The 27,390-nt window shown below is 33.7% G+C and overlaps 1 long non-coding RNA gene across 9 annotated transcripts; it reads right to left on the bottom strand.

Moving 5' to 3' along the window:
• Window positions 1–837: 837 nt before the first annotated feature.
• Window positions 838–27,390, bottom strand: LOC120339029 (uncharacterized). 9 transcript variants are annotated; one of them, XR_005569170.2, is made up of 5 exons: window positions 27,183–27,341; window positions 24,675–24,764; window positions 22,538–24,597; window positions 21,936–22,014; window positions 838–21,695 (listed from the first exon to the last, which is right to left on the bottom strand). It is a non-coding gene; the product is annotated as an uncharacterized LOC120339029 (long non-coding RNA). The 9 variants fall into 9 exon arrangements; XR_013477770.1 differs by having other exon boundaries at window positions 838–3,720; window positions 4,197–24,597; window positions 27,183–27,390; XR_013477771.1 differs by having other exon boundaries at window positions 838–5,835; window positions 6,103–24,597; window positions 27,183–27,388.

The following is a 27,390-nucleotide window of genomic DNA, read 5'->3' as shown; positions in this document are numbered from 1 at the left end:
GCGCTCCAAAAGTAGATTTTTTCAGTCTCTCCAGAAAAAATTTGCTCTCAAATGGTTCTCAGGTGCTTATGTGAGTATGAAAAGAGGATCGCTATTCCAAATCTCTTGCAATTATCCAGACATTCTGAGGTCATGTTAGACTTCCACATGTTCTATTTTTGTGATTACCTAAATACAAAATGGCTGACAGCTCCATAACAGTCGCAATTTGGGCGTCCTTGATATGATATATTGAATAACTTTATAATTACGGTACTATTATTTTTTGGTTAATTTTGCCTGTTTCAACCCATTTCCGTTAAAATTTGCCAAATTGTTTCGTTAATTTTCATTAGCCGCTGCTGTATCTATCAAAATTCCAATATTCACTATCTTTTCGAATGGGTATGGCAGACTGGCAGCATTTAAATCAACCACTTAGAAACATATACTAAATATCCATAACCACTATTCTTCATGGTTAATATATACCTTTTTGATTTCCATGGTTTTGTTACTTGCATTACAAAATCTGACATTGAATATTGAAAAATTTATACAATCATGATAAGTAAACTATAGGAAGATGACACTGTATGTTGCTATAAAATGAATTACATCTTCTTGAAAAAAAATGTTACTTTGGTTGCATAAAAAATTGTCACCAGTAGATTGCTGCTAATGATGCCAAAAATGAGTACTTATACGATACCAAATCGATTTACCACTCCAACGTATCAAATTTGTTTTTTTGATTAAGTCAGAGCCTAAAACAACTCGAGGATGCCCAAATTTGGGTCAATGCATATCACTAACTGTCCATGACCATCCCATTTAAAAGTTCACAAAACTCCAAGATATATTGATGGATGTATTAGTCGGAAAAATAGAAATATGTCGGTAGTTGTTCATGCAGGATTTGGCACTTCCATACAATTGCTCAGTAGGCTGAAACCAAGAGGAATTCACATTTCGCCCCATAACACGAACAGAGGCTACCTGCTTGTTTCTGTTTTATTATGATGTTGCAGAGAGCATTTTCTTCTGCTCATGCTGCAGTCTTATTGATTGACAGATAAAAAATTAGCTCTACTGGTGCCTTTATTATGATTAATGCAATCAAAATTGTGCATTTTCTTTAAAATTCACCCCAAACCCCGTACAAATTATTCGTAAAAAAAAAACTGTCATGACATATTTCTCCATTAAAAATTGCCAAAAGGTTTTTCCAGATGGTAAACATGGTAACATTTCTGTCGGCTGTTCTTGGTATAAAGCCATCACACCACGTCAAGGTGGCAGCCTTTGTGATGGGTTTCTCTTTACAGGAGAAACCCCTGCATACATAGACAGAAATCGGTATGCAGGGAAAAGAGACTGGGAAGAATGAAGTAGAGAATCAATACACAGAACAATCCACCAAGAGAAAAGAAATGTCAGGCTGTGGAGTATTTACAAAGAAACAAGGAACAATCTGCATGGTGTCTTCCGACTCTGAAAAATCAAGCGACTAGAAGAAAAAGGCTCTTGAGCCAGTAAATATGAAAAACGACATTGCACAAATGAAAATTTTCGAAGTTTTACAAACCATTAATCAGTCACAACCTCAATATATCTGCATGATATCACATATAATTTTGCCAGTTGACTAGACAGCGTAAGCCACAAATTGTAAAGGAGTTTATCATTTTTGCCACCAAGAAATAGGCCATTGGTTCTATTGTCAATGAGATTTACCTGTAAGTAAAAAGAAAGAAACAACCCTACCTGATAGCATTATTTAATTTTTATGTATGGGAATTTTCTTTATATGCCAGAAAAAAATGGGGCACAAAGTATTTTCAATAAAAAAACACTATATTCAACACTATTTACACCATACAAAACAAGTTTAAATTTACACTCCTGGCTTAGGTCTGAACAGAGCTACGAGCATGCACATCACTCAAGTCTAAAAAATTATGTCCGTTAATTTTTTTTCATAAAATAAAAATTTACCATACTGAATATGGAAAATATCCCAACCATCTATTACGGTAGCTTTGCAAGAATCTGACTCACAAATTGAACACACGGCACGATTGATCTTACATTCGGATCAAAACTCTCACAAATTCTCCGCAAACTACGACCACTGCTGTTGTTTTCAGTTTGACAAAATCGTTGAAAAATCTGGAATATTAACTTTCGATGCACTAGGGCCTAAAAATACAGTCGAATTCACTAAAAGTCCCAGTAGCGTGCAAATTTGAGATGTAACAAGAATACTAGTCATCACAAGGAAGCGTCATATCTTTCCACACAGTGAGGTTGGCTGCATGTATTTTGTCGATCACATAAGATGAATTCTATTCGACTTCATGTTATTACCACTAAATGAAGATGGCTCGACGCGCCACATGAATTCAGATTACTGTAAATTCTGTAAAAAAGATATTGCGTTGTACTAGCTCCTAATGGTTAAAATTAACAGAACCCATTCGAGTGAAAAAAATTATCTTCATGTACAAATCTGTCCTATTGCTTCGAATAACTGTTATATCCTGGGTGGCAACAATCGCTGCGAACTGAGTGATCCATTTGTATAAATGCATTTCAACCTTGTCCAGTTGACAATCACTTTTTCAAATAGAGCTAGCTAATGTTGTCTCTGTAAATACATAATCAACAACCCCCAACCCAGCAATAATATGCAAAGCATACAACAAACTAACAATTCACAAGCAATTGACGTTAAAATGCATATTAATATAGCAATACTTTTACATAAGAAATTGCACACATACAATAACTTTCTTATAAGATTGATAAAATTCTAGAAAATCTTCTAATGGTATTTACTAAAAAAAAAACTGTTGACACAAATTATACAGTAAAAATGTTAAAATTACCCAGTTACAGATGTGTATGTGTTGTTGAAAATATTTCAAGTCTGGGTTTAAATGATATTCATCCATGTGTCACCACATTCTGCACTATTCAATCTGCTAAACATGACATTAGCACCCAGCCCACCCCAAAAAAAAAATATTGAACAGTATCAAGTGAGAGGTTTGATCAAATCAGAAGTTTTTTAATACTTGTAAAAGTGAGAAAGCTACTGAATATTGGATTAGTTTTAGACAGGTTTACAGAGATATTCGATTATTTTAAATCATCTATTTATTCAAAATGCCGGGAAATCTTTATTTTCATATTCCACTTGATTATTTACCATAATCGGGGATAGTATTAGGCAGTTTTCACCTTCATTACATTTTTTTGTCGCCATATATTTGAAATAAATCATAATGAATTCTGTTTGCAACACCGATCGATTAATGTTTTCAGCTATTCGGTTTTCATGCGCTGCGCGAACTGTGTCACTACTTGAATTGAAGCTGACAGGAATTTTGAAAAAAAATCATATTTTTGTTGTCCTAGATCCTAAGAAAATGATGAAAATTACCAAGATCCAAATAAACGTGCACCCATCACTTCATCGACTGGAATTTTTTATCATCCTTGTTTCACATTATGTGGATCTACGTGGAAGATTTTGGTTCAACTACTGAATCTGCCAAATTGATATCAAAACCCCTCAATCTCCAATGAAAAAAAATCCCAAGTATCTGCTGTATTTGAAAACTGTGTTTCAACTATCTTGTTGATTTGTTTTTCCTCATTATTGATGAACTGACATACATTGTGCACGATTCTGTTTTTGCTCTTTGATCACAATTCAATTCGCCTGTAAGATATCTGATGAAAAAACACCCCAACCCCAAAAATTATGCAAAGCATAGAAGTTTAATGACAATCTTTTTGAGTTGGTACAGGTTATACAGGTACTTTGAATTGTGTATTATGGATGCTAACATTTATGCTTTAATATCATCGCTGGTTTGGGAAATCAACTTCTTTTGTCAGGACTAATTGGAAAAATTCCAAAATACTTTTACCACAATTAACGGCGTTCATTAATGTAAATTTTCAAGTTTCTTTCTAGTTGCTGCTAATCAATGAACATAAATAGCGATTTCGATCGTCAAAGTTTCACCTGCCAACATAACACTAACACTCCCATCCAAATAACAAAAAAATGTTTCGATTGAAAAGTGCATGACACATCCATGTGAAATAATAATATGAATAAATTTATAAACCTAAAACACCAACTAATAGCTAAAATCATAACATGTATTTCTAACCAAAAAAAGACTTATTATCTGCGTTACCTCCTTGCTTCATCGCTCCTACCGCTTAGACTTTCGAGTAGCGAATGAAACTGAATCGCATTACTGTTCTAGGAATGGATATCAAGATATATTGTGCCGCCAATTTGACTTTACCGCAATCACAGTCCCTCATCGGTATATATAACGTATTTTAGTTTTGTTGTGAAAATACTGGACAATTTGTTCTACTGGATTATTTACCAGGATCCTGAATCGTATTGGGCACGTTCATCACAAATTCAGTTTGCAGTACTGATCAATCAAATTTTTCAGCTATTCGGCTTTCATATCCCGCGAGCCGCAACACTACTTGCATTGAAATTATTGAAAATTCTGAAAAATCAAGTTTGTTTTGCACTAGCTCCTAAAAAATGATTGAATTTACCAAAATCCGAAGTCGTGTGCATAAATCATATCATTATCTGATGCGAAAACTATCTATCATCCTTATTTCATATCCACAGGGATCTTCATGGAATCTGGTTAAACCAATAAACCTGCCAATTGCAATACCAAAACCCTCGCTCCCAATGATGAAGAATCCAAATAGCGCCATATTTGAAAATTGCGTCCAAACTTTCATGTTGATTGGCTTTTCCTCAAAGTATGAGCGTACAGACATATGTTGTGCATAATTTGGTTTTGGTCTCTGGTGTCAATGATATATTCACCTGTAAGTAATCAGATCAAAAAACACCCCAATCCCAAAAAATATGCATAAAAGTATTATGAAAAACCTTTTAATTTGATATTGCGCAAATTAATTATATGAAGTACAGAAAATATGTAAATAGGCGTAGTTAGCAAGAGCAATTTTCACATAACAAATTTCTGAAAATTATCATGTCTATGTAATATCCCTCTAAGTATTGTTTTGATTTTATTTATCCATAAATTATATGTGTACAACTGCCAAATAAAAAAATTGTGAAAAACCTCACAAAGAGTTATTATTCTATTTATGAATGAATCGTGTACCTCATCTGAACGTTTTGAAAACTTGTCCAACTGACAAACAACCTTCTTTAATGTAAAGCAATTGTGCTTCTGTAAATACATAATCAACACCACACAACCAAACTACAATATCCATAAAGCATACAAAAAAGTAAACCACAATAATTGCTTATCCTTATTGCTTCACCTGGCCACCTTGTATTGGTTTCTCAGTGTAAAAAAAATATTTCAAGAGGACAAAAACTTCTAGAAGAAATTCACCTTCTTCATTAAAATAAATGAAATTCAAGCTTGTTCAGTTGACAATCAACCTTTTTCCAGAGCTAATGTTGTCTCTGTAAATACATAATCAACAAACCCCAACCCAACAATATTGCGCAAAGCATACAAAAAACTGACGATTCACAAGCAATTGATGGTGAAATGCATATTAATATAGCAATACTTTTTACATAGGAAATTGCACACATACAATAACTTTCTTATAAGATTGATAAAATTCTGGAAAATCTTCTATCTAAAGTTAAGTTGGTATTTACAAAAACTGCTGACACAACTTACACAATGAAAAATGTTAAAATTACCCCAAACTACAGATGTGTATGTGTTGTTGAAAATATTTCAAATCCGGATTCAAATGATATTCATCCATGTGTCACCACATTCTGCACTATTCAGTCTGCTAAACATAACATTAGCACCAAGCTCACCCAAGAAAAAAGAAAATGGAACAAAGCCCGAACAAAGCCAAGCGAGAGGTTTAATCAAATCAAAGTTTTTAAATATTTGTAAAAATAAGAAATCTACCGAATATTGAATTAGTTTTATACAGTTTAGTATGTTTAGATATTCATTTACTTACACAGAGATATTCATTTAATTCAAATCATCTATTTATTCGAAATGCTAGTTAAATCATATTTTTTTCATATTTCACCGGATTATTTACCATATTCCTGAAAACTATTGAGCACTTTTCACTTTCATTGTTTTTTGTCGTCATAAAATTGCATGGACATATATTTGAAATAAAACTTTAACTGATTCTGTTTGCAACACCGATCAAAAGATGTTTTCAGCTATTCGGTTTCATACCCTGCGCAAACTGTGTCACTACTGAATTGAAGCTGACAGGAATTCTGAATAAAATCATATTTTTGTTGTACTAGATCCTAAGAAAATTATGGAAATTACCAAGATCCAAATAAACTTGCGCACATCGCCTGGAACGAGAAATTGTCTATCATCCTTGTTTCATAATTATGTGGATCCACATGGACGAATTGGGTACCAAATCTGCCAAATATGATATCAAAAGCCCTCTATCTCCAATGAAGTATCCAAGTATTTGCCGTATTTAAAAAATTGTGTTTAAACTATCTTGTTGATTTGTTTTTCCTCATTATTGATGAACTGGTATATATTGTGCATGTTTCTGTTTTTCGCTCTTTTGTCTATATACTGGACAATTTGTTCCACTGGATTATTTACCAGGATTCTTGATTGTATTGGACACACAAATACCGTTTGCAACGCTGATCAAATTTTTTCAGCTATTCAGTTTTCATATCCTGCGAGCCACAACATTACTTGCATTGAAATTATTGGAAATTTAATTCTGAAAAATCAAGTGTGTCTTGTTCTAGCTCCTAAAAAATGATTAAATTTACCATAGTCCAAACTAGTGTGCATGAATCATTTCATTATCTGATGCGGAAACAATCTATCATCCTTATTTCATATTCACAGAGATCTTCGCAGATTAATCTGGTTAAACCAATGAACCTGCCAATTACAATAACAAAAGACCCCGCTCCCCAATGATGAAGAATCCAAATAGCGCCATATTTGAAAATTGCGTCCAAACGTTCATGTTGATTAGCTTTTCCTCGCAAACGAAAGTGTACTGACTCATGTTGTGCATCATTTGGTTTTGGTCTCTGGTGTCAATGATATATTCGCCTGTAAGTAATCAGATAAAAAAAAAACACCCCAACCCCCAAAAATAGCATAAAATTGTTATGGAAAACCTTTTAAATCGATACTGCCCGAATAAATTATATAAAGTACAGAAAATATAGGCATAGGTAGCAAGAACAATTTTCACATAATAAATTTCAGAAACTTTTCATGTCTATAAAATATCCCACTAATTGTAGTTTTGATTATATCCAAAAATCATATTTGTACAACTGCTAATCAAAAAAATTGTGAAAAACCTTTTTATGCTATTGATGAATGAATCATGTACTTCATCAGAACGTTTTGAAAACTTGTCCAACTGACAATCTGTAAATACATTATCAACACCACACAACCCAACTACAATATCCACAAATACAACCAAAAGCATACAAAAAAGTAAACCACAATAACTGTCATCCTTATTGCTTCACCTGGCCACCTTCTATTGGTTTCTCATTTAGTGTAAAAAAAATTATGTCAAGAAGACAAAAACTTTTAGGAGAAATTCAGATTCTTCATTAAAATAAATGAAATTCAGGGTTCTCCAGTTGACAATCTTTTTTTCAGAGCTAATGTTGTCTCTGTAAATACATAATCAACAACCCCCGACCCAACAACTATATGTAAATGATGTATGACAAACAAGTAGTTGACAGTTTAACCAATGAAAATATTGCAATATTCTTACATAAAAAATTAAAATAACCCACAACTTTGTTATATAATTCATGAAATTTGGGATTATCCACTCTCATATGGCAACTAATTAGTAGAATCTTTAGAAGACTCGACAAAAAAATTTGTTGATGCAAATTATCTAATAGAAAGTGTTGTAGAATTACCCAAATTACAGATGCAAAAGTGCTTCATGAAGCTTTGCCTGTTGAAATATTCTAATCCTTGATTTAGCTGATACTCATCCATGTGTCATCACATTCTGCAACATATAACCTGCTAAACATGACATTAGAACCCCGCCCACCCAAGAAAAACGATTTGAACTATGTGGAGAGATCATTTTGCGAAAGGTTTGAGAGAGATTCATACAAACAGAAGTTTTAAATATTTATAAAACCAGAAATCTACCAAATATTGGATCAATTTTTGATAACCCGAGTAAGTCTAGATTTTACTTCAATTGGGCATCAGCTACAGTCCACAGACATTCAATTATTTTGAAATCATCACAAGGAAGAAAATTATTCAAAATACAAGACAGTTTAATCATGTTTTACTGGATTGTTTACCACAATCACAGATAGTATTGGGCACTTTTCACTTTCCTGAGATGTTATTTTGTCCTCGTATAAAACTGCATGGGCATATTTGAAATAAAGCATAACGAATACTCTTTACACTTGATCGGTCGATTAATCTTTTTCAGCTATTCATTTTCATATCCTGCCAAGTGCGACACTACTTGAAGTGAAGTTATAGAACATTCTGAAAAATCAACTGTGTTGTACTAGCTTCTAAGAAAATGATCGAATTTACCAGAATCCAAATGTGCATGTTTCATTTTATAATCTGAAGCAAATTTTCTTTCTATCGGTCTTGTTTCTTGATTTTCATACCGATTTCACTACATTTAAGTCATTAGTATATTGCGCAGCATTATCAAGTTTGCTTCCCCTTGTCGCAAATCGATGCATCTATGCCACTACATAGTGATTCGGATTCTCATGGTTTCACCTGCCAATTTAACATCAACACCCCAACCCAAATAGAAATATTTGAACCCTCGAATAGGTAATGCAAAAAATTACAATTACTTAATAAGAAACATCCATCAAATCTTCAAGAGTTCAACTAACCCCCTATGTCTGTCGAATCAATTTGTAGTTTTGACCTGGAAACTAGACTGTGGATGAAGTCACTGTTCTGAAATTAATTCCAACCCCCCATCATTACATTGAATGGTTTTGTCGCATGAACACACTCTAGCTTTGCCATAGAATACTGGATCATTTCTTTTATATTTTCCACAGAACTGGATTTTCTAACAAGTATCGATCCTTAATAGTATCGGGCACTTTCCTTCCATCTTTATGAAATGCCATTACATCAACAAAAAGCTGAACGGACATATTTAACATTACAAATTCGGTTTACAACACTTTATCGATCAATCGTTCCAACTTCCAACGACCTACTTTTTATACCTTCCGAACCATGGCAGTAGTATTGAGGTTGATGAAAATTCTGAAAAATCAACTTTATATTGCACTAGCACCTATAAAAATAAATTATTTCACCAAATTCCGAATCGGCGTACGAATTTCATTTCTTTATCATAAGCGAAAATTTCCCATCATCCTTGTTTTATATTTATGTGGATCTTCACGAACTAATATGGTTAAACCACGCAACCTGCCAATTACAATACTTGAAGCCCTCTCTGTCAACGATGGAGAATCCAAATAGAAATTCAAGCGAAAAAATGCATTTAAACTTTTTTGTTGATTGGTTTTCATCATTATCGAAACAAAATGTCATCACCTCATCAAAAAGGTGAAGGGACATATTTAACATCACAAATTCGGTTTACAAAACTTGATCGATCAATCGTTTTCCGCGACCCAGTTTTCATAACTTCCGAACATGGCAGTAATATTCTGTTAAATTCTGAAAAATCAAATTTGTGTTACACTAGCTCCTATAAAAATGAATTGATTCACCAAATTCCGAATCGACAAGCAAGGTTCATTTCTTTTTTATAAAGCGAAAATCATCCTTCATCTCTTTCTATCATCCTTGTTTCATATTTATGTGGATCTTCATGAACGAATTCGATTAAACCACTAAACCTGCGAAATACGATACCAAAAGCCCTCTCTCCCAACGATGAAGAATCCAAATAGCGCCATATGTGAAAAAATGCGTTTAAGGTTTTTTGTTGATTGGTTTTCATCATTATTGGTAGCATGGCATATGTTGTGGATTGGTCTATTGCTTGTTCGCGCCGGTGACATATTCACCTGCAAGTAATCGAATTGAAGAAAAAAACGCAAACCCGAAAGTTATGAAAGTGCAGAAATATGAAAATCCTTTCGATTCGGTACTGCTGCTGATTGTGCAGTAAATGGCGTATCATAAATGCTTACAATTATAATTAAAAAATGCATAACTTTACCACAATTACAGCCTTTACAGGTTCATTAATGTTTTGCACAATTCCATAAGATGAGGAATTTCATATTCGTTTTCTAGGTGCAGTGAATCGGTGCACATATGCCATTATCTAGAACTTCCGATCGTCAAAGCTACCCCTGCCAATATATCATCAATACCCCCACCCAAACAAGAGAAAATTGCTTCAATTGAGAAATGATAGACCCCGTCAAGAGAAACAATAGCGGTTTACCAACTGATCCAAAATACAATAACATTCCAATTTAATGTGTTTTCCTAACATAATTATTCGTAAAAACGGCGGTTCAATTCACTAATGTAGGAAATTTAGACTTCACCAAAAACGCGGTCCCTCGTCAGTAAATTGAATGGTTTTGTTGCATGGAAACATTCTAATTTTGCCATAAAATACTGGATCATTTCCTTTTCATGTTCCGCTGAACTGGATAATTTACCAAGATCCTCAATAGTATCGGGCACTTTCCATCATTATGAAATGTCATTACGTCAGCAAAAAGAACTAACATATTTAACATCACAAATTTGGTTTACAACACTTGATCAATCAATCGTTTCAGCGACCTAGTTTTCATACCCTCCTAACCATGGCATTAGTACTGAAGTTAATGAAAATTCTGAAAAATTAATTTTATGTTGCACAAGCTCCTATAAAAATAAATTAAATCACCAAATTCCGAATCGACGTGCAAAGTTCATTTCTTTATCATAAGCAAAAATTCCCCATCATCCTTGTTTTATATTATGTGGATCTTCACGAACGAATATGGTTAAACCACGCAACCTGCCAATTACAATACTTGGAAGCCCTCTCTGCCAACGATGGAGAATCCAAATAGAAATTTGAGCGAAAAAAATGCATTTAAACTTTTTTGTTGATTGGTTTTCATCAATATTGAAACGAAATGTCATTACCTCATCAAAAAGCTGAAAGGACATATCTAACATAACAAATTTGGTTTACAACACTTGATCGATCAATCGCTTTCAGCGACCCAGTTTTCATACCGTCCGAACATAGCACTAATATTCAGTTAAATTCTGAAAAATCAAATTTGTGTTGCACTAGCTCCTATAAAAATGAATTAATTCACCAAATTCCGAATTGACAAGCAAGGTTCATTCCTCTATTATAAAGCAAAAATCATCCTTCATCTCTTTCTATCATCCTTGTTTCATATTTATGTGAATCTTCATGAACGAATCCGATTAAACCACTCAACCTGCGAATTACGATACCGAAAGCCCTTTCTTCCAACGATGAAGAATCCAAATAGCGCCATATGTGAAATAATGCTTTCATGGTTTCTTGTTGATTGGCTTTCACCATTATCGATAGCCTGGCATATGTTGTGGATTTGTCTATTGCTCGTTCGCAACGGTGATATATTCACCTGCAAGTAATCGAATTGAAGAAAAACGCAAACCCGAAAGTTATGAAAGTGCAGAAGTATGAAAATCCTAAAGTGCAGAAGTATGAAAATCCTTTCGATTCGGTACTGCTGCTGATTACACGTTAAATGGTGTATCATAAATGCTCACAATTATAATTGAAAAAATGCATAACTTTACCACAATTACAGCCTTTACTGGTTCATTAATGTTTTGCACAATTTCATCAGATGCGGAATTTCATGTTTGTTTTCTAGGTGCAGTGAATCGATGCACATATGCCACTATGTAGAAATTCCGATCGTCAAAGCTACACCTGCCAATATAACATCAACACCCCCACCCTAATAAGGGAAAATTGCTTAGATTGGGAAATGATAGGACCCCGTCAAGAGAAACAATAGCGGTTTACCAACTGATCCAAAATAATATAACATTCCAATTTAATGTGTTTTTCTAAGGTAGTTATTTGTAAAAACGACAGTTATATTCACTAATATAGGAAATTTAGACTTCACCAAAATCGCAGTCCCTCATCAGTAAATTGAATGGTTTTGTTGCATGGAAACATTCTAATTTTGCCATAAAATACTGGATCATTTCTTTTTCATGTTCCACTAAACTGGATTATTTACCAGGTCCTCAATGGTATCGGGCACTTTCCATCAATATGAAATGTCATCACCTCATCAAAAAGCTGAACGGGCATATTTGATATCACAAATTCGTTTTATAACACCTGATCGATCAATCGTTTCAGCGACCTAGTTTTCACACCTTCCGAACTATGGCACTAGTAGAGCGGATGAAAACTCTAAAAAATCAATTTTATGTTGCACTAGCGCCTATAAAAATAAATTAAATCACCAAATTCCGAATCAACGTGCAAAGTTCATTTCTTTATCATAAGCAAAAATTTTCCATCATCCTTGTTTTATATTTACCCGTAGGTGGATCTTCATGAACGAATACGGTTAAACCACTCAACCTGCCAATTACAATACTTAGAAGCCCTCTCTGCCAACGATAGAGAATCCAAATGGAAATATAGGCGGAAAAAATGCATTTAAACTTTCTTGTTGATTGGTTTTCATCATTATCGATACGCAATGTCATCACGTAATCAAAAAGCTGAACAGACATTTAATATCAAGGATTTGGTTTACAACACTTTATCGATCAATCGATTCAGCGACCCAGTTTTTATACCCTCCGAACCATGGCACTAGGATTGAAGTTGATAAAAATTCTGAAAAATCAAATTTGTGTTGCACTAGCTCCTATAAAAATAAATGTATTCACCGAATCAACGTTCATTTCTTTATTATGAGTGAAAATTCTCCCTCATCCTTGTTTTATATTTATGTGGATCTTCATGAATGAATACAGTTAAACCACGCAACCTGCCAATTACAATACTTGAAACCCTCTCTGTCAATGATGAAGAATCCAAATAAAGATATAAGCGAAAAAATGCATTCAAACTTTCTTGTTGATTGGATACAGAATGTCATCGCGTCATCAAAAAGCTGGACAGACATATTAAATATCATAAATTCGGTTTATAATACTTGATCGTTCAATCGTTTCAGCGACCTAAGTTTTGATACCCTCCAAACGATGAGACTAGCATTGAAGCTGATGAAAATTCTGAAAAATCAACTTTGTTGCACTAGCTCCTATAAAAATAAATGAATTCACCAAATCGACGTGCAAAGTTCGTTTCTTTATCATAAGCGAATATTTTCCATCATCCTTATTTTATATTATGTGGATCTTCACGAACGTATATAGTTAAACCACTCAACCTGCTAATCATATCCTAATACTTAATAAAGCCCTCTCTGCCAACGATGGAGAATCCAAATAGAACCATGTTCGAAAAAATGCGTTTAAACTTTCTTGTTGATTGGTTTTCATCATTACTGATAACCTGGCATATGTTGTGGATTTATCTATTGTTTGTTCGCGCCAGTGTTATATTCACCTGTAAGTAATCTAATTAAAAAACACACAAACCCGAAAATTATGAAAGTGCAAAAGTAAAATAAAAAATTTGATACTACTCTACATTGAATTATGTACTGTAAACACTCACAATTATAATTGAAAACATGTATAACTTTACCCCAATTACAGCCTTTACAGGTTCTTTAATATTTTGCACAATTTTATCAGATGAAAAATTTCATGTTTGTCTCTGGTTGCAGCAAATCGATGCACATATGCCACTAAATAGCAATTCGATCGTCAAAGCTCCACCTGTCAATAGAACACCAACACCCCCACCCAAATAAGAAAAAATTGCTTCAATTGAGAAATGGACTCGGTCAAGAGAAACAATAGCGGTTTACCAACAAATACAAAAATACAGTAACATTACAAATACTAAATCATATAGCATTACATACGTAAAGAGTAGGTCAAATGCGAACCATGTGCTTCATTGAAACAAATGCATTTCAAATTTGTCCAGTTGACCATCAATCTTTGGCAATTAAAGCAAAGGTCGCCTCTGTAAATACATAATTAACAACCCCCCAACCTAACATATTGCAATTCTTTTACATTAAAATTGTACACGACCTATGATTTTCTTATATATTCAGAAAAGTCTCGAAAATTTAATTTTCAAACAACTTGCCGTTAAACGTCGCATTAACCTCAAATACTAAAAAAATATCTGTTGATGCAAAATATCTTATAAGTATTATAAGATTACCCCAAATACAGATGTTCATATGCTTCGTGGCCATTGAAATATTCAAATCCTGGACCCTGTTGATATTGATGTGAAGTAATCCACTGGCACCGCATTTTGCACTATTCAACCTGCTAAACATGAAATTATCCCCAGCCCAACCAAGTATGCAAAAATTGAGCGATTTTAAGCGATTCTTTCACGAAAACTTTGGGGTGATTTGTATAAATTTCAGTTCAAATTTTTCAATACCAAAATTTACTGAATTTAACATTAGGTCAGTTTTAGACAATCCTACCAAGTGTAGAGTATGATAAATTCTTCTCTCAATTTGGCATTAACTACAGAGATATTCAATTAATTGAAAACCCTAGAAGATATACAAGTATGTTTGCTTTTTCAAAAGACTGGATAATTTATTTTGCTTAATCCACTTTTCATCTTGAAGAATATGTTATTTTGTCACTATAAAATTGCATCAACATATTTAAATAAATCATCATGATTTCCGTTTGCAACACTGATGAATAAATCTTTAAGATTAAATAACCTGCAAACCACGACACTATTTGAATTGCAGTTATTGAGAATTCTGAAAAATCAGCTCAGTTGTACTAGCTTCTATGAAAATGATTGAATTTAACAATATCCAAACTAGTGTTCATGTTTTATCATCTGGAGCATACAATTTTCTATCAATCTTGTTTTATGATTATGTAGATGAAACCAGTTAAACCACCATTATTAGTTGCGATATCGAACGCCTCAGCTCCGCAATTGAGAATCCAAGTAGCAATTATATTTGAATGTTTGACCTTCCATGTTGAATGGTTTGTCATATTTACTTTACAATTATAGGCACCAGTGAATTGCACAAGTTTGATTCCTGTTTTTTTGCAAATCGATGCATATTTGCCATTACATTAGAACCTCTGATCCTCAACGTTTCACCTGCCAAAATAACTTGAACCCGCCGACATTTACCCTTCAAACAAGAAAAATAGCAGGCACCAACAAAGCCAGAAAACACAAACATCACAAATACTAGATTAAATTCCATCCATCAAGTCATAATGCGTTTAACTAACCAATTAGACACTTGAATACCCAATTATGAGAATTGACTTCCATTTTCATCATTCCTATTGCACCAACTTGTGTAACTCTGCGTTGCAATCAGATCAAATCACTGTTTTGGTATAGTTAGTGCGCTCGCTCAAAAAAATTTCAACTTTACCACAATCGCAGTCCTCGTCAGTAAATTGAATGGTTTTGTCGCACGAGTACATTTTAGTTCTGTCATGAAATACCGGATAATTTCTTTTTATTTCTTCACTGGACTGGATTATTTAACACGATCCCGAGTAGTATTGGGCACTTTCCACCTTTATGAATGTTATTTTGTCATCGTAAATTGAACGGACATATTTCATATAATGAGAACAAGTGATCGATCAATTTTTTCCAGCGATCTCGATTTCATACACTGCGAACCATGGCACTACTTGTATTGAAGTTACTGAATATTCTGAAAAATAACTTTGCGTTGCACTAGCTTCTATAAAAATGATTAAATTTACCAAATTCTGACTCAGCGACCGAGGTTCATTTCATTATCATAGAGCGAAAACTTTCTTCCATCTTTATGAGGATCTTCATAGACGAATCTGGTTTAACCACTCAACCTGCCAATTACAATATCTGAAGCGCCCGCTCCCCAATGAATGAGAATCCGAAAAGCACCATGAGTAAAATAATACGCTTACTTTCTGGTTTGGTTTCTCCTAATTATCGATTTGACTTTTGTTGGTTGTGGATGATTTGCTTTTTGCATTTAGCGCCATTGATATATTCACCTGCGGTTACTCGAATAGAAAAAAAAAACACAACCCCGAATATGTGACAATGCAGACGTATAACAACCATCCTTTTGATTTGGTATTGCTACTGATTACACATCGAATTGTGCATCATTAAGTCTCACACTAATAATTGAGAAAATTGTATGACTTCACCGCAATTACAGGCGTTCATCAGCGTATCACACAATTTCATCAAATGAAAAGTTTCATGATTGTTTCTAGTCGTAGCGAATGGATGCACATATGCCACTGCATGCCAATTCCGATTGCAAAGTTTCACCTGCCAACATAAAATTATAACACCCTACCTAATTTAGACAAAAATTGTTTAGATTGAAAGTGTATGACCCGATCATGAGAAATAATAGCGATAGAAATAATACTTAACATCGAATGGTATCCATTAAATGTGTTTTTTTCCTATGTAATTATTCGTAAAAATGGTGGTTTTAAATCACTGTTGTAGGATTTCAAGTCACATTGTGCAGCCTAGTCCATAAATTTCAACCTTACCACAATCAGTCCCTCATCAGTAAATCGAATGGTTTTGTAGCGTGAAAACATTTTAGTAATGCTCGTAGTTGCAATTAACAATTCATGTCAGTATTGATTTCTGTTCTTTCGCCTGCCAATATAATATTAGTCCCCGCCCACTCCCCAAAAAAATTAAAAAGAGAGTACAGTAAATATACAGGTGTAGGTTGTTAAAACAATTTTCACTGAACACATTTCAGAAAATTTTTACATATATAAAAGATTTCACTAAATACATATTTAATCAAATCCAAAAAATTATATTCTTACAACTGCTAATTAAAATAAATTACAAAAACCTTGTGAAAGTTGTTCTATTGATAATTGATTCAGATGCCCCATCAGAATGCTTTGCAAACTTGTCCAGTCGAAAATAACACTTTGTTAAAGTAAAGCAAATATTGCCTCTGCAAATACATAATCAACACCCACAACCCAACTACAACATAACCAAAAAGCATACAACCAAAAGCATGGAAAAAAGTAGACCACAACACCCATTGTTATTCATGTTTCACTGGATAACCCCATTTTAGTTCTCAACAAGCATAAAAGAAGTTATGTCATAAAAAAGTAATCTTTAATAAAGAAATATATGGAATACGAGCAATTCAGAAGCAAACCATATGCTTCAGATAAAAAAAAAAATGTGACATCGTCTAGTCCACCATTTTTCCAGTAAGCTAATAATATCTATAGGAATACATGATCAACAACCTCCAACCAAAAAACATGTAACAAACTCAAAACAACCAGCGACTGACAATGAAACAGATATAAATATTGCAATACTTTTATATAAAAAATTATACACATACCGTACTTTCAAATACTAAAAAAGTCTGATACAGAATACGCAATAAAATATGTTCAAATTACCGCAATTGAAAGTGCGTAAGTGTTGTTGGTACTGCTGAAAATATTCTTAATACTGGATTTTGATGATATTCATCCTTGTGTCGCCATAATCTGCACCATTCAACCTGCTAAACATGACATTAGCACCCAGCCCACCAAAAAAAAAAAAAATGATGCCTTTTCAGATATTTATAAAACCAGAAATCAACCGAATATTGGATTCATTTCTCTAGTATGTCTAGATATTTCTACATACAACTGAGAATCAGCTACTGAGATATTCAAAATACTGGACATATTATTTATGTTTCACTTGGCTATTTACCATGATCCTAGATAGTATTAGGCACTTTTCAACTTCATGAGATGTTATTTAGTCGTCAAAAAAATTGCATGGGCATATTTGAAATAAATCATCACAAATACTATTTAATGCACTTGCTTAGTTATCGATCATTTTTAACCATTCAGTTCCATATTCTGTGCACTGTGACACTACTTGAATCAATAAAAGTTTTAGTATATTTTTAAAAACGCCGGAATTTACCAAAGTCCAAATTAGCGTGCATATTCCACTTCATTATCTGGAGTAAACAATTTTCCATCGTCCTTGGTTTGTGGTTATCTAGATTTTCATAAACGAATCCGAAACCACTTGAATCTGTCGATTACAGTATCGAAATACCCCCGTTCCACAATTGAGAATCCAGGTAGCAACAGTATTTTTTAATGCGCAAACTTTCATGTTGATTTGTTTTCTTTAAACTTCACTACAAGTACAACTACAGGCATCATCTGTGTATTGCACAACTTTATCAGATTAAAATTTATCCAGCTATCCAGTTTTCATACCCTGCGAACCATGGCACAACTTGCATTGAAGTTAATGGACATTCTGAAAAATCAACTTTGTGTTGGACTAACTTCTATAAAAATTATTGAATTTACCAAATTCCTCGGCGAGCAAGGTGTATTTCTTTACCATAGAGCGAAAGATTTCTATCATCCTTGTTCAATATAAACAGCAATCTTCATGGACAAATCCGGTTAAATCACTCAACCTGCTAATTACAATATCACAATCCCACGCTCCTCAATGATGAGGAATCCGAGTAGCGACCAAGTTTCCCCCTGTTAACATAACATAAACACCCCCACCCAATTAAAGAAAAATTACTTTAAATGAGAAATGTAAGACACAATCATAAGAAAAAATAGCGGTATCATCAAATCCAACATGCAATAACGTTGCAAATACTAGATAATAATATCAATAAAATTTGTGTTTTTTTCAACCTAATTACCAGCATTAACTCCCTTCTTTATTACTTTTACCACATCAACTTGTAAATTTTGAATTGCGATTGAAACTAAGGATTAAATCACTGCTCTACGATTTGTTCCTCCTACATGAAAAATACGAGTCAAAGGTGATGCAATCAAACTTTACCACAATCACAGTCTCTCATCAGTAAATTGAATGATTTTGTCACATGATCACATTTTAGTATTGCTTGTAGTTGTCATTAACAGTTCATGTTAATATTCGCTTCTGATTTTCATTGTTTCCCTGCCAATATAATATTAGTCCCCAAGCCCAACAAAAAAATAAAATAGCGACAGTAGAGAAAATGTTTAAATAAATGTAGGTAGTAAAAGCATTTCCCACATGACATATTTCAGAAACTTTCATGTCTATAAGATTCCCCTAAATACAGATTTAATAAAATCCTGAAATTATATTAGTATAACTCCCAAATAAAATAAATACCAAAAACTTCCTGGAAGTTATTCTATTGACAAATGATATCTCATCAGCATGTTTTTTGCAAACTTGTCCAGCCTGACAAACCTTTAATGCAGAGCTTATGTCGTCTCTGTAAATATATAATCAACACCACACAACCAACTACAACATCAACAAAGCATAAACCCAAAAGCATACAAAAAGTATTGTCCTTTATTTTTTTCCCCTGTCAACCTTATATTAGTTCCTCTGCAACATAAAAAAATTGTGGCAATAAACTATATGAACCTTTAGTAGAGAAATCTATCCAAACTTCGTCAGAACAAATGGATTTCTAGTTTGTCTAGTTGACCATCATTCTTTGTCAAGCAAAGCTAAGGTCATCTCTGTAAACACATAATAAACAACCCCCAACCGAATAATAATAGGCAAAGCATACAACAAATGAACAATTACCAAGCAGTTGACAGTAAAGCAGATATAAATATTGCAATTCTTCTACATTAAAATTGTACATGATCGATAATTTTCTCATATAATTTAAAAAAGTTCCGAAATCTTATTTCCAAACACAACTTGCCATTAAAAAAGTCGTATTAGACTCAAATACTGAAAAAAAATCTGTTGATGCAAATTATCTAATTATTATTGTAAGATTACCCCAATTACAGATTTTTAAATGATTCCTCACCATTGGAATATTCAAACCCTGGTGGATATTCGTGTAAACTGAGTGGCGCTTCTCAAAAATTTTCTACTTTACCACAATGTCGCATGAGTACATTCTAGTTTCTATGAAATACTGGATAATTTCTTTTTCATGTTCCACTGGACCCGATTATTTACCAATTTTTCTCAATAGTATTGGGCACTATCCATCTTTATGAAATGTTATGTCATCAAAAAGTTGAATGAAGGACAATACTTCATCGATCAATTGTTTTCAGCAATATAGTTTGCATACTGTCGGAACCGTGGCACTAGGTATTGAACATGATGAAAATTCTGAAAGATCAACTTTTTGCACTAGCTCCTATAAAAATTGATGGAAATTACCAAATTCCGAATCAACGAACAAGATTCATCGCATTACCATGGAGCGCGAATTTTCTATCGTCCTTGTTTCATATTGATGTACATCATCGTTACCGAATATGGTTGTTGACTCCTTGCCAATTACAATACGAGTGGACCCAATCCCTAATGATGAAGAATCAAAATAGCACTATATGTAAAAATACGCATTCAAGCTTTCTTGTGGATTGGTTTTCATCATCATTGATAGCCGGACTTATGTTGATTTGTTTTTTGCTCTTTCGCGACATTGATATGTTCACCTGCAAGTAACCAACCCGAAAATCACGAAAGTGCAGAAGTTTAATGAAAATTATGTATCATAAAAGCTCACAATTGTAATTGAAAAAAGATACATAATAACTTTTACCACAATTACAGGCGTTAATCAGCGTATTGCATAATTTTATTAGATGAATTTCATATTCCTTTCCAGCTACAGTGAATCGATGCACATAGGCCACAACATAGCAATTCCGATCACCAAAGTTCCACCTGTCAATACGGCATTAAGACCCCGCACAAATATGAAAAAATCTACCAGAACTAAAATTTCGTCAGTTTTAGACAATTCCACAAGTATACAGTCAAATGGATTATTTCTTCGATTGAGCATTATTAACTACAGAGGTATTCAATTAATTAAGAATCGCAGCAAGGAGACATATAATATTGTTTATGCATTCCAAAAGACTAGATATTTTATTTTGCTTGTTCCACTTTTCATCTTTAGGATATGATATTTTGTCACCAAAAATTTGCGTGGACATATTTTAAAAAACCATCATGAATTTAGTTCGCAGCGCTGATCCACCAATCCTTTTTAAGTTTCCATATCCTACAAACCCCGCCACTACTTGAACTGAAGTTAGTGAGGATTCTGAAAAATTAACTTGAGTTGTACTAGCCTATATGGAATTGAATTTACCAAAATCCAAATTACTGTGCATGATTGACTTCAACATCTGGAGCAAAAATTTTTCTATCATCGAGTTTTATAATTATGTAGACTAATCCGGTTTAAACAATGAATCTGTTGTCAATCACAATATCGAAAGTCCGCTCCGCAATTAAGAATCCAAGTAGCAACAATATTTGAAGTGCGACATTTCTGGTTGATTGTTTTCCCATAGTAACTTGACTACAATTACGGGCGTTCATCAGCATATTGGGTAGCTTTATCCGATGAAATTTTTTAGTTTGATTCTCGTTGCCTATATGCCAATACATAGCGATTCCGATCCGGATTGTTTCACCTGCTAATACAACATTAACACACCCACCCAAGCAAAAAAAAATATTAAATCATAGATAAATTGAACAGACATATTTAACATCACAAATTCTGCTTACAATACTTGATTGATCAATTTCAACTATGCAGCTTCAATACTGTGAGAACCAAGGCACTACCTTGTATTCAAGTTTGCAACACAATCTCCTACAAAAATGATCAATTTACCAAAATTTGAATCAGCGAGCAAAGTTCATTCCATTACCTATGGGTAAAAAGTTTCAATCATTCTTGTTTCATATTCACATGGATCTTCATGGATGAATCTGCTTAAACCACTCAACCTGCCAATTAGAATATCAAAACCCCTGCTCCCCAATGATGAAAGATCCGAGTATGCAAAAATTGAGCGATATGGAGCGATTATTTCGTGAAAACTTCTAGCTAGATTTGTTAAGATCGGAGACTTTAAATATTTTTATACTAAAATATACAAGAACTAATGTTCGGGCAGTTTTAGACAATACCACAAAGTGTACAGTATATTGGATTATTTCTTTAATCGAGCATTATTAAATTACCTACAGGGTCACCCCTTACCAAAAATCGCCGCAAAAAGAGATAAGTTTGTTTATGTAATCAAAAAGAATTGATAATTTTGTTTTGCTTGTTCCACTTTCCATCTTAAGGATATGAAAAATTTGCACGAACACATTTAAGTTATTTATCATGAACTTTATTTGCAACGCTGATCGATCGCTCCTTTTCAAATCTTACAAACGACGCAACTACTTCAATCGAAGTTATTGGAGATTCTGAAAAATCAACTTTGTGTTGTACTAGCTTATATGGAAAGATTGAATTTACCAAAATCCAAATTATTGTGCAATTTCGACTTCAAGATCTGGAGTAAAATTTTTTCTATCATTCTTGTTTTATATTCATGTAGACGAATCCGATTAACCCAGTGTATCTGTTGTCAATCACAATATCGAAAGTCTTCGCTTCACAATTATGAATCCAAGTAGCAACAATATTTTGAAAGTGCGACATTTCATGTTGATTGTTTTCCCATAGTAACTTTACTACAATTACAGGCGTTCATCAGCATATTGCGCAGCTTTATCAGATGAAAATTTTAGAGTCTGATTCTTGTTTCTGCAAATCGTTGCATATATGCAAATACGTAGCGATTCCGATCCCGTTTGTTTCACCTGCTAATACAACATTAACACATCCACACGAGTAAAAAAATATTAGGTCATCGATAAATTGAACGGACTTAACATCACAAATTCTGCTTACAAAACTTCATTAAACAAAACCTTTCTGTCATCAAGGCTTCACAACTTGCAAATGTGCACCATACTAAGTGGTGAGTAGTAGATCTCTAATCAACCATGGGAACTTTCAGGCCAATTAACTGCTGCTCTGGTAAACTACTTGCGGTCTATCAGGTGTTCATTAGTGAATCGACGGATTATGTTTCCTGTTTAGTCTTCAACTGAAGAAGACCGATTTACACACAATTCGGTTTGATTTTGATCCTTTTTTTACCTGCTAACATAATATTAGTACCCCCACCATGCATAAAAGATGCTAATAACCACAAAAAATGCTTAAACAAAAAATGAACATGTTTCTTTCAGAATTCGCATATTGATAAAAACTCTAATGCATCACAATTTACTACAATTACCTTAATAATCTTTGCAATTTTTTCCATTCCCAAGCTGCTATGGATTCACTTTACATTCATGATTGTTTCAATAATGCCATCTTTATTTCAATCTATGTTATGCACATGATACGTTACGGACATATATTAGGCGGATAAAACAGAGTCAACAATTTACCTTACTTATCAGTCAAAACACCCGCATCGCTCATTGTTTTTATTTCATTCAAGCTAACCCGTGGATAATGCATCTGATACTTCTAGCTAGAATCTAGATGAAACTGAAAACAACAAAAAATTCATTCCATTCTTCAATGTTTTACTTTGCGCCATTTTCATATAGGGTTTAGTATATGCATTTTCAATGCTGTCTTCATTTCAATCCATGCTAAGCACTCGATACAGTGAAACATAACTGAAACGGGGTAACTGGGAATTAAACAATAACAATTTACCTTTGTTCTTGTTAGGTTGTGCAATTAAAACCAACCTTATGCCAAAAAAAAAAAAAGTCGGAACATTACCACATCAAAAAGGTTCGCTCCATTTCAGAGAAACTTGTATCAACAATCCTTATCTCACTACAACAAACTTCTTTCTGCAATAAATATGTGATAACTATACAATATCATTCCATTTTATCAAAAAACTTCTTCCCTTTAGACTTTGATACACTGTATAATCAATTAACACATAGATGTAAAATTAGTGGGGTAAACAAATTTGCCCTTGATGCCCTCCTGTTCATAATAAATCAAAGGGTTAATGAGGTCCAATGTGCAATCAAACACCCTCATTAGCTTTTGTACTTAATGCAAGAGCATAGATATTCACTAGCCATAATTGCCTAATCATCAGATTTTGATTGTGCTGTAATGCAGTTTAATCCTGTGGTTTGCATATTAAACCAAATTATTGTACTTCACGATATACTGCTAATTGATCTGAACATTATTGAATCAATTGCACTCCTACGCACAAGATCTGTGAACCAGAAGACAAAGAGTAATGAACAGGATTCCATTGAATATTCTCACAACACTGAACAAGATTCAAGCAGCAAAAATCACGAGACCAAGACCACAATACACATGGTTGAAGGCAATCACTGATCAAAGAATATAGGAAGATCCTAAGCTGACTTTATAGTGAAGACTACGAATACACAAGCCAAAACCACGACCCAATTATCCGCAACCTGGGATCAAGGCACAAGTTGAAAACAGCACTTCTTGATATGTCGAGATTTCTGAAAAGTGAAACATGCAGGGTGGTCAGATTCAAGTCAAGAACTGTCAAATACAACAAAATTCAAAAAATTAATACCATGATCTTATCTTGTATCGCACCACTCCATCAATACAAAGCTCCCATTGCAAAAATATGCATTACGAAGAAGACGAATACAACTAAGTCCTGAAAATTATATTACAAGCACTCAAAGAAATGTGGATATATATTTTAAAAAATTGTATTGTATTTATTGATATTTTGAATATTTTTGTGAGGCAAATACATTAATCTGCAAGCATGCAAACATAATCTGCACTAATAATTTTTCAACTTGGGCATTCAGGCTTTATAGGCTAGAAGCATATAACTTAGTCTCCCTTGGTACTAGTACTGCTGAGACATGAATAAAGTAAATATCCCGAAACATGAATAATTTTTCACTGTTTCATATTTCTTATCATCTGTTCCTTCTTAGCGAAGATTACAGCTGTGACGTCGGGATATCAACTGAAAGTGGTTCTTCTATTGCAGAAAATATGCAATCCATGACCAATCAAAAAAAGCCATTTCCGATCTTGACAGTAGTTTAAGAATAAGTAATACTACAATAGGACACGTCATTACAGTAATTTACTGTGCTTTTCTTCTCAAATACTCATAAAGGGAAATATAAGTTTTGTGCTTCTTGCAAATTAGTGTCTAAAATAATATTATTGCTAAACTGGCTCTTGAAAAGAATGTGGGGTTTATATAATACTATATAATACTATTAGATTTGTATCTCGTGATATCAACATGATCAAGGCCCATCCACCGGAATTAAAGAAGTTTATGGATAAAAGATTGGATTTAAAGTTTGTGTTCGGCAGTCGTCGGGTGCGGTCGCATTTTTGAACGGCGCAGAAAGATTAGATTGACAACAATCAACAGCACTTAAGGAATATCAACAAGTAAAGGCCGAAATATGAAATTACATGGCAGCATAAAGGCAACATACGGACATCATAACAGAATCGAAAGATGAATACAACAGGGATTGATTCAGATATTTTATTTTGTGACAAAGAGTATGATATACTGCTATTTCTAGAAATTCGGCTTGAATACTGAGTATTCAACTATATATGTGTAAATAGTTTGCAGTGTAACTTACAGTGTAACATTTTTAAACATTCATTTAGTGGCATATTTTTGATTTGTTCTCTCTGTGTGTATACCGGTACTGTTTTAACAATGTTGGCCACGTCAATGTATCAATTAGGCTACAGACCTGCTCACGTGTGATTAGTGTTTTTCCTAATAATTGCTTTTATGAGTGTCCGCACACCGAATTTGCCGCCATGGTTTTGCGTTTGTTTGTATATTAAACCACTTATCACCTTTTCCGCGATGCCCAATCTAGCAATCAGTGTAGTTTTTCATGGCTTGGTTTTTCTTAAAGCTTTCATGGCTTCATGAGTATGACTATCATCGCAAATTTATTACATTCCACTCCCCACATTATCTTTGCATGAGGTTGTAGGTATTGGTCATTATCAACGTAATTGTTGAAAAGAGTACAACAGCCCGAAAGTTTATTACTATCGTGTGTTTTGTTTTCTAAGTTTGGCCCAAGCCTCATTTAATTGGGCTTGCGTTTTTGTGTGCGTGCTGGTGGGCAGGCACATGAGATACTTCATGTTTTAAACTTTTTTGTAGGTTTTGCTTGCCCTCCAGAATTCTCCATTTTAAATTTAGGTTTGTTATGGAGTTTTCGAAATAAACTATCTATCTATCTATCTATCTATCTATATATTGAACCAGGTAATGAACAGCATATTTTTTTTTTTATGTGTTTTGAATATTGACATTTTCTTTTTTCTGCTTTTCTCATTGGATCCACAGAGAAGGATTAATTACAGAATTAACCCATCCTCGTGGGACAAAACATGGTTGTCCGGTTGCGTTACATAGTTGTGAGATGAGGGAGAACTGGCAAACATATTTCTTACACGCAACAGGATGGATAGCTTTTTTTTAAAACTCCATAACCCACCCAAAATAAAAACCAAAATAAAGTCCAAAATTCTGCAGAGCGAGCAAAATTTCAAAAAGTTTAAAACATGAGTACCTGTATATCATGTGCCCACTCAGCAGCAAACACTCACAAAAGATACAGTCAACAGAGATGTTAACGCCCCACTTTCATAGATAACTGCTTAACTATCAGACTATTACAATAAAACAAATACATAAATAGCAATCACAATACACAATAAGCATTGCTGGAGAAAAAATGTATGCCTGACTTTTTTAGTATTGCTGTATTGTGATTAGTGAAAATACCACAAATGGTTTCGACCTCGTTTTCCAGCATTTTAATTGATGAGAACAGACCGAATTTGTCACAAAAAACTGTGCCAGTGCATAAATCCAAGAAAAACATGGTTGCGAAAAGCGTATAGAAAATAATAATGTTAATTACTTGATCTTTTTACTTGTACTTTGAGTGAGTTAAGTTTAAAATCAAAGAGCAGGAATTAAGTTAGGAATTAGAGTTCAAGATAGTCACAAAATTCTATAGGCTAGACTATTCATTTAAATTGAATAAAAAAAACTCACCCGAACCGCTTTCACATCTCTTTAAAGTCTTCGAAACCTTCAACTATCACATAAACGAATGCGCGAACACCCACGCTCAACAAAACGGCAAGTGACTGACGACGCTGGTTGTAAACAAGATTTTATTGGCTGTGTTGTCAATAACATCACGTGATAAAGTAACACCAAAATATTCATCCGCGAGCAAAAATGGGTATTTTGACGTTTA

The sequence above is a fragment of the Styela clava genome, chromosome 9 (assembly GCF_964204865.1).
Source record: "Styela clava chromosome 9, kaStyClav1.hap1.2, whole genome shotgun sequence".
NCBI classification, from domain to species: Eukaryota; Metazoa; Chordata; class Ascidiacea; order Stolidobranchia; family Styelidae; genus Styela; species Styela clava.
Note: the sequence above shows the minus strand (reverse complement) of the source record. Positions and strands in the feature narration are given on the sequence as shown.